This window comes from Anomaloglossus baeobatrachus, chromosome 2 (genome assembly GCF_048569485.1).
Source record: "Anomaloglossus baeobatrachus isolate aAnoBae1 chromosome 2, aAnoBae1.hap1, whole genome shotgun sequence".
Lineage (NCBI taxonomy): Eukaryota > Metazoa > Chordata > Amphibia > Anura > Aromobatidae > Anomaloglossus > Anomaloglossus baeobatrachus.
Genome location: NC_134354.1, coordinates 538,456,609 through 538,465,217, shown reverse-complemented (window position 1 = coordinate 538,465,217; position 8,609 = coordinate 538,456,609).

The window sequence follows — 8,609 nt, the reverse complement described above, 5'->3', positions numbered from 1 at the left end:
CAGTAGGAAGATCTTCAAGACGAGAATCCCTTCCTACAGGTCTCTTACACACTATGACTATATCAAAAAGCTTTTAGGAACAGGCAACAGTGTTTTGACTTTTGTGACCAGCATCATGCCTGTTGCCTGTTCATAAGAGCTTTTTGATGTAGTCATAGTATTTTGGGGACCTTATTAGGGGATTTTTTTTATTATGCTCTTACACACTATCCCTACTCCAGAAGTTCACCCTTCACTAACTACGGACTAAGAGCAGTATTATTAGATAATTTAGAATAGATTTTTTTACATTGCAGCAGCAACAGCTGTAAGGCTAGAATAATACCCAAAAATCCGTCTCTAATATCATATAAATGCAGTGTGTCACCCCATAAGTAACAAGCATATAGAACCTAAAAAAAGCACTAGAGTCACTATTTAATGAAAATATGAAAAAGGTATTATAATGTAAAACACAATAAATATAAAATAATTGCATACAAAGACTGGAACTGCATATGGTAAGGGGAAATCTCGCACTACAACAAAGGGCGTACAGGATAATGGTGCATAAATTATATACAGTCAATACTGCAATTGAGACATATAGATGTATCAGAGGCCCTTTTAGTGATCACAGCTAGAGAACTATCTCAATACCCCATAATAATGTCTATATGTCCCAATAACTAACCTGAAGCCATTACACTTGTCCCGTGCACGACTAAACCTTGGCGCGTGTTTCACCGCACTTCCGGTTTCGTCAGGAGCTGTCCAACCATGATGAAGGCGTAAGCTGAAACACGTAGTCCGGTGCATTGCCACTTCTTTCTATATGTTTTTTTGCCCCATGCTGTGGAATGCTAAAAACTTTTTACTGAAAGTTTGAAATAAAGGAATGTTTTTACTTGAAGACAAAGAATATTTGTATGTTTTCCGCTGGATCTTGTTGTTTTCCTTCTTTCATGATTCTGGATTGTGTGGCTTGCTCTCACCCTGTTTCCCTGCTGTTATCTTCCAATATTGGAAAGCACTCCACTGGCCTCCAAGTACACCGATAAGCTGGCTAATAAACAGTTTTTAATTTATTTTTATTGGGGCAAACAAGGGAAATGAGAAGTTGGTTGTCCAAGTAGTGCACAACCCCTTTAATAATAAAAAAAAAACTCAAATAAGGTGCAAGTTGAATGAATCTGTTAGTTTATCATGACTGTATGCACTAATGATATAAAATTAGTTAGCAATTGGTATGCTTTAAAATATTATACAATTCGGGTAATTAATAGTGTCTTATTTTTTGTCCTTCATTTATTACCTTACTTCTAGTCAGTCATGTAGTAGAGGCATTCAATATTTAAGAGATAAAACCTGTAACCAATCCTTAATTCCTGAAGGATTGAGTGGATGGTCCTTGAACCAGATGTTTATTTAATCTTATTCGTGTTTAATTTCAATTATCACCCCCTGTGATAAATTATTAAATAATATGTATGTGTTACAACACAGTAGGTTTTCTTAATTGCTTCTTCTCTTGCAGTCATTGAGGTATGAAATTATTTTATTGAGTCAGCTACGTGTTAACCTACTGTATTAAATATACTAGATTTTTTAATCGGTTAGAAGAAATGTGTTGAATTACATTGTAACATTACTATGTTTTCCTAATATTACTGTACTAAATTGCTGAAAGTAGGTATTCATATTCTATACCCATGTGTAAATCACTTGTGGAACAAGATGAAAATACTATAAAAGTCTAAATAAAGGGAAAAGTGTATGCAAATTGCATTTCAGAGCTAAGAGTGTTCGTACACGTAAGAGCAAAGTCGGTGGTCTCAAATTTTCCTCTGGCAGTTGACATTAGGATAAAGAAGAACAGCATAGGGTAGGTTGAATTTTGGCCTGTTGAAAAATAGCAGCCTGATTATTCATCTTTCCTTCCTCCCTTATGATTTTGGCATGCTTTTGATTATGGTTCTTTGGCTTTCTTTCTAGTTGTGTATTGGCTACTATTTTCGATTCTTGACTCTTGGCTCTCTTTCTGATTTTCTTTGTAGCAATGAGTGAGCACTAAAATGCCTGAGTGCTCGAAACTCAAATCAAGCCTGTGGAATACTCGAATGGGCTTCATTAAAGTAATGAATATAATGGAAGTTAATTGGGCAACTCAAGTATTTTTCCAGAAGACGCCCCCAGAAGGGCTGAGGGCAGGAAAATCACTGAAATGGATTGAAACAGCATTCAAACGGAATGGTAACATCATCTCTGACTCCTAGGTCACTGCAGGGAACAATGCTGTCAGAGTATTACACCACTTTTACAAACTGACAATAAAACATACAAAAAGATAAAATGGATTTTACAGGAAAAAATGTTAAGAAACATAATTACTTGTATATCAGACAAAATTAAAAAGAAGGCTATGTTCACATGCTGCTTTCACTTTCTCATTACTTTCAACATTGAAAAAGCACTGAAAAAATGCTGAAAGATTTGACATGCTGCTTCATTCAAAAATGTTACTTTTTTTTACATTAGTCAGGAAAAAAAACAAACAATCGTATGCATTAGATTTATGGAATATCCCAGCTTTTGCTGGTACTGCAAAAATTTGCTTTTAATGTGCATAAAACTCATGAAAAATGCTGTAAAAATGCAAAGTGTGAACATAGGCTAAATAGCTTTGCCATTGCCATCCCACATCATATTTTGGCAATGCCTATGACTCCATAGATGACATAGTAAACAGGGAAATAAAACTGGTATTCTCCAGTAAATGTAATTTTAATTTTACTTTTCACTACCTTATCTGGACATGTGATGTGTGTGACATGGTCACACACATCCTGTATAATTTATGAAGGAGGGTCTCTGAAACTTACAAAGCCTATGTGGAGAATGGAAGAAATGCCAAAAATTAGAAGGAAGAGGCACTATGATACACCCTGCATTAGACATAAAGGAGGGCCTCATACACATTCTGTTAAGTTAAAATTGTTAGGTAGTGGGACTCCTAGACTTCAAAAGCCTATGCAATATGTACAAGGGGTGAAGAAATAAGAAGGGACTGCAATACACCCTGGAAGACACATAAAGGAGGGCCTCAGAATACAATTGTTTCCCATTATTTAGGAATGGGTCTCTTTACTAGTAAAACCTATGCACTATGTGTAAGGGAGAAGGAGAAACTGCAATACACTCTGAAATACATGTAGAAGAGGGCCTCAGAATAATATTTTTTCTCATTATTAACCACTTAACAATCGAGGGCCGTACTGGTACATCCTAATTCATGTCTGGGTAATCGACCACCAGCTGCTGTGGTGAGCCTGTGGCGATTCCCGCACATGTCTGCTGATTTGAAGAGCAGATACATGTGTCTCACAGGCGTGGGTGGACCGCAGATCCACCCACGCCTGTTAACCCCTAAATTGCGCTGTTAAAATTTGACAATGCAATTTAAATGCCCACCGCTGTAAACATTCACTTGCCCTGCTCTATTGGCAGCGCCATGATGTGATCACTGTGAGCCAATGGTTGCCATTGTAGTACAGGGTCATGTCATGACTCCTGTAACTAAACAACAGCTTTAGAATGCACAGCCAAGGAAACAAGAAGCTTGACCATAAAGGCACTCACTCCACAAGGTATATAAAGGGTTAAAAAACAATTTTATTTGTGTACAAAATATTAAAACCAACAATAACAAACATGATAAAGTGCACAAAGTGTGATAAAGCACCAAAGACAACAAGCAATACCCAGTTGGTCTTCCTATAAAATTATTTATAATGAATTTTCCATAAGGTTCACAGGGATTGGATCTATATAAAAATGTGAATATCAAGCCGTTTACTTCATATCAAAAAGCACTGGAATTCAAACAATACAGTACAGACTTAATAACCTAATCATCAGAGGATAATATAGTACACTGATACTAGTACCTATAAGTCCTTGACTGGACCCCAGTTTGAGGCAAAAAAAAAATAAATCCTGACCCAGTAGTCAAAAGATCCAGATCCACTGATCTAAATATACACAATCCCTGTAATGATAAATACTTAGCTTATAAAAAGGAAGACCTGGCCCAACGCGTGTCGCTTAGAGCAGCTTCATCAGGGGCAAGGAGTGTCATAGACAGCAGTGAACATGAATGGGTATTTATACAAGTGCACAAAGACTTAATTAAAAACACATGTCCTAGCCGTGTGGTGCATGATCCTCCATGGCGTTTGTAATCAGGAAGTTGTTCACAGTGGAGGGGAGGTTACCTCCAGACATTGCTATAGCGCAGATTACCTGACTAAAACAAGTGAGGAATAGCAGGATAAGCAAGTTCGCGTATATAACGCTGAAAAGCCATACTGCGCATGCGCTGGATTACGCAATAATCGTACTTACAATGCTTTGGAGAATAAGGAAGTAAAAAAAAAAAAAAAGGTCCAGTAATAAGAATGAACTAGTAACGAGTAATAAGGTAAGTAAATTCGCGTACATAGTGCTAGATAACCATGCTGCGCATGCTCTAAATTACAGTGTTCGTACTTGGAATACTGTGGAGAATAGGAGAGTGGAAAAGCATCCAGCATTGAGAGCAATGAGAGGTGATTACTGCTAGGCAAAAATGGCTTTATACAGTAGTTTACAGATAAAGGCTAACATTAGATAGTATAGACATTAATCAAGACACCTTTGTAAAACCAAAGATTGCAAGGACAGTATAACCCACAAGCAGACTAATAGCTGCTGGGGGGGTAACCATATATGCAAGTACTGATGATCATCAAGGTTTTTAAAAAAAGGAACATGACACAATAATAAGGAATACAATTGTTTAGTTAATTTTTGAGACCTAGAGACCACTAATTACATACACAAGTTGTAGAAAAAAGGCAAACAGAAAGGCACCATAAATAATTGAGCTACCGTGCACCTATATAATAACAAAGATGTATCCCCCATGTATAGCATATCAGAAAAGAACGCACATATTTCCATCAAAAAGATCTTTATAATGCCACCCATGAGTCTCAAATGGAGCAAATAGTAAAAGTTCAAAGAAAGAGAGAAGGGTTCCTAATTATATGCCAAGGTGACCAGGGACCACACATCTTGGTGCGGATTTATAGATTTTTGATGCCGCAAATATCAAGGACCCTATATCAGGGAATATCAACAAAGGTGACATGTCACGAATCAACAAGTGTTGCCCATCATTAGAGCAAAGAAAACTGTGACAACTCACAACAATCTCTCATCAATGAATCACTCAATCCTAAAAATCACTCGAGTTGACACACAGAGAAAAGAGCCTATATGGAGATCATACACCACAAGGATAAATATATAGAGTCCCATGTTAGAACAGACAATATACATTATTGGAAGAAAGTAAAACAAAAAAAAAAAGTAATGCACCAAACAGGATGTGACCAGCCTTCAGCCCTCCCACCTAACCTCCCCCAGTGTAGCTCCGCCCCTCCATTACACAGTACTCCCCTCTGAGTGTCAATATTAAGATGATTTGAGGGTCTATATTATATAGACCCCCTTCCCCTCATATACATTAAAACAAGTTGCAGAAACTACCTCCCAACTGTATCAGGAGCGTACCATGTCCCGCTCACGTAATACATGGGAAACCGGAAGCGGAACCACTATGTGATATACACACAGCCAGCCCATGGCTGGTGCATTACTTAAGGAGATCCCATTACATCGGGTTCCCCCCTTCTATCATGATATCATGCTATCCTGCTAACGCCTGACACATCACCTATCAAGCCTCCTGATGATCCACTGATGGGGAAACGCGTTGAGGCACTATAGAGGCATCGCTGAAACATGCATGTTACCTCCATAAGATCAGTGTTTTATGACTACCTCTATTCCTACCAAATGGTTGCTCAGAGTCCCATTGCACAATATGTATCAGCGCTTTATATGCTAGCATTTGTACTTTAGTATACCATTGCACTTTTTCTGCATGAGATGCGAGTTGGGACTCTTGTACATTACATTACAGTAGCATTTTTGCATCATGCACTTGGCACTTTATCTTATAGGTGTAATCATTTGCTTACTACTGTGATAGTTTTTTTTTTGTTTTTTTTTTCTCTCAGACCTCTTGATCTAGAGGATAGAGGGTTGCAACCAGAGGTTAGTTCACACTTGGGGTATCAGAACCTTTATCCATAAGATCTGACCCCTCACCGGATTGAAAGAAAGGATGAGGTCCTGTCTGACTATGTACAGTTGAGGACCCCTCTATATATACCTATTATCCTTCATTCGATATCTGTAATATTGGAGGGATATGTGTGTGTTTCTGTCTAGCCTGCCCACTATATATACAAAGCATATCCTGCCTATCTGTCCTTGATTTTCATGACTGGTGCAAGGGCCTATTAGGGCTTCTACAGGGACAGCCACCGTTGAGTGGGGGCGCCACATTCGTATCAAATTTAGGGTGCCGACCTCCGCGGTAGGTAGTGAACAGGAGGGAAGTGCATTTTAGGGTGAGAACTTTACCCTCCTCCCTTTCTCTTTTTCTAAATTTTTGATATACACTGGGTTTGGATTTTAGCGTAAATTAATAAAAATTGAACTTTTTAAGGGTCATATATATATTTTGGGGGTGTGTTCTTGCTCTTTTTACTTACACGGATAGTAACGAGGGTATCTGACACCTCTCCATTTTTAACCCCTGGGCTTGATAACTGCTGCCATTACCGAGATAACCTCAACCACCAAAAATATTACCCCAGTTTGCACCTCACTGGAGCAATTAGGAAGAGCCAAGGTGAAGTGCCAGAATGACGGCACTCTTGTGTGACCCACCAATTCTGTGCTGGCTGTGAACTGGGTTTTTTTAGGCTAGTAATGGCCAAATAACCATAGACCTTTGCTGCCTGATAATATCAGCCTGCAAAGGTCTGTTTTTGGTGCCTTTCATGTAGCACTAAAGGGTATTTTTGGCCTTTTTTAACATAAATAGCTTTAAAAAACGGCTTGATGTTTTCCCTATTTTTTCTAACCAGCAAAGGAAAAGAAGACAGTGCCAATTCTGTTTTTTTTACCCGGATCTTGGTAATTGCCTTGATGTGGTGGCAATCGATTTAAGACTTTTTGGAGAGGAAATAAGCCATGTAAAGTCAGCTGGCATAAAGCTCTGGAGATAGTAATGGAGAGGCAACTATCATACACCCTTATTACTAACTCAGTAAGTAAAAAGAAAAAAAGACACATATAGGAAAAATAGTTTATTTCAATAAGACTAACCCACACTATCTCTCATTCAAAAATGTATTATCAAAAATATTCCCACAAAGCTCTGCCATCACAGTCCACTATCCACTAATGCAGCTCCAGTGACTGTGAATATTAGTAAAGTTCAGCTATTCACAGGCGCCGGACAGTGTGAGAAAGCTCATCAGAGGCGGAGTCTTAATGCTGCACTCAGCAAGACCTAGGGCTCTGCTGAGCACTGTAGTCACTACCTAGGGTCTGTGAATAGCTGCACTTTACTGGCATTCACAGTTGCCGGAGCTGCATTTATGAATTGTGGATTACGATGGGACTTTGTTTGAACTATTTTGATAACAAATTGATAAACAAGGGATAGTGTGGGGAGTATTTATTCAAATAAACCATTATTGTTTGTGTCTTTTTTCTTTTCACTAAATGGGTTAGTAATTAGGGATGATCGAATACCTCAAATATTCGGCTTTGCGAATATTTTCCGAATACCTTGCCGCTATTTGGCTATTCGTTGCGCAATGTAAGGTGTACTTTGCACACTACGACATCGCAAGCCGATGCTGTGATGCCGAGTAGAGTTGAGCGCGGTTCGTGGTTCGTGGTTCTCCAGTTCGCGGCTCGAGTGATTTTGGGGCATGTTCTAGATCGAACTAGAACTCGAGCTTTTTGCAAAAGCTCGATAGTTCTAGAAACGTTCGAGAACGGTTCTAGCAGCCAAAAAACAGCTAAATCCTAGCTTGGTTTCTGCTGTAATAGTGTAAGTCACTCTGTGAATCAAACTATTATCACATTTCAGTGTATAGTGTGCGTGAACAGCGCCTTCAGATCACTGCTGTTTCTATAATGGCGATCGCCATTTTTTTTTTTTTTTTTCTTGTCTTCCTTCCCTAAGCGCGCGCGTCTTGTGGGGCGGGCCAGCATGTCAGCCAATCACAGACACACACACACCTAAGTGGACTTTGAGCCAGAGAAGCAACGGCATGTGTGATAGGATCTGCATGTCACATGTCCCTGCATTATAAAACCGGACATTTTCTTCACGAACGCCATTATCTGCCTTCTGCGTCTTTGGTGTCAGACATCAGTGTCGCAGCTCCGTCCTCCTGAGTCCTATAGCCGATACAGCTGTATGCGCTGCATACACAGCGTTAGACAGCTTAGGGAGAGCACATTCTAGCAGTCCTTTTAAGGGCTCAAAGCGGCAGGGTCAGAGAGCCATAAGTGACAGGTCCTGAAAACAGCAACAGCGTCTGTGTAGCCCAGGTCAGGGATTTCCTCCCTGCATTTCACCATTAGGAGGGAATAGAAAGGCAGGCTTCCATTCCTCTACCCAGAGCACCACAATCCTGCCACTGTACCCTCTTGTC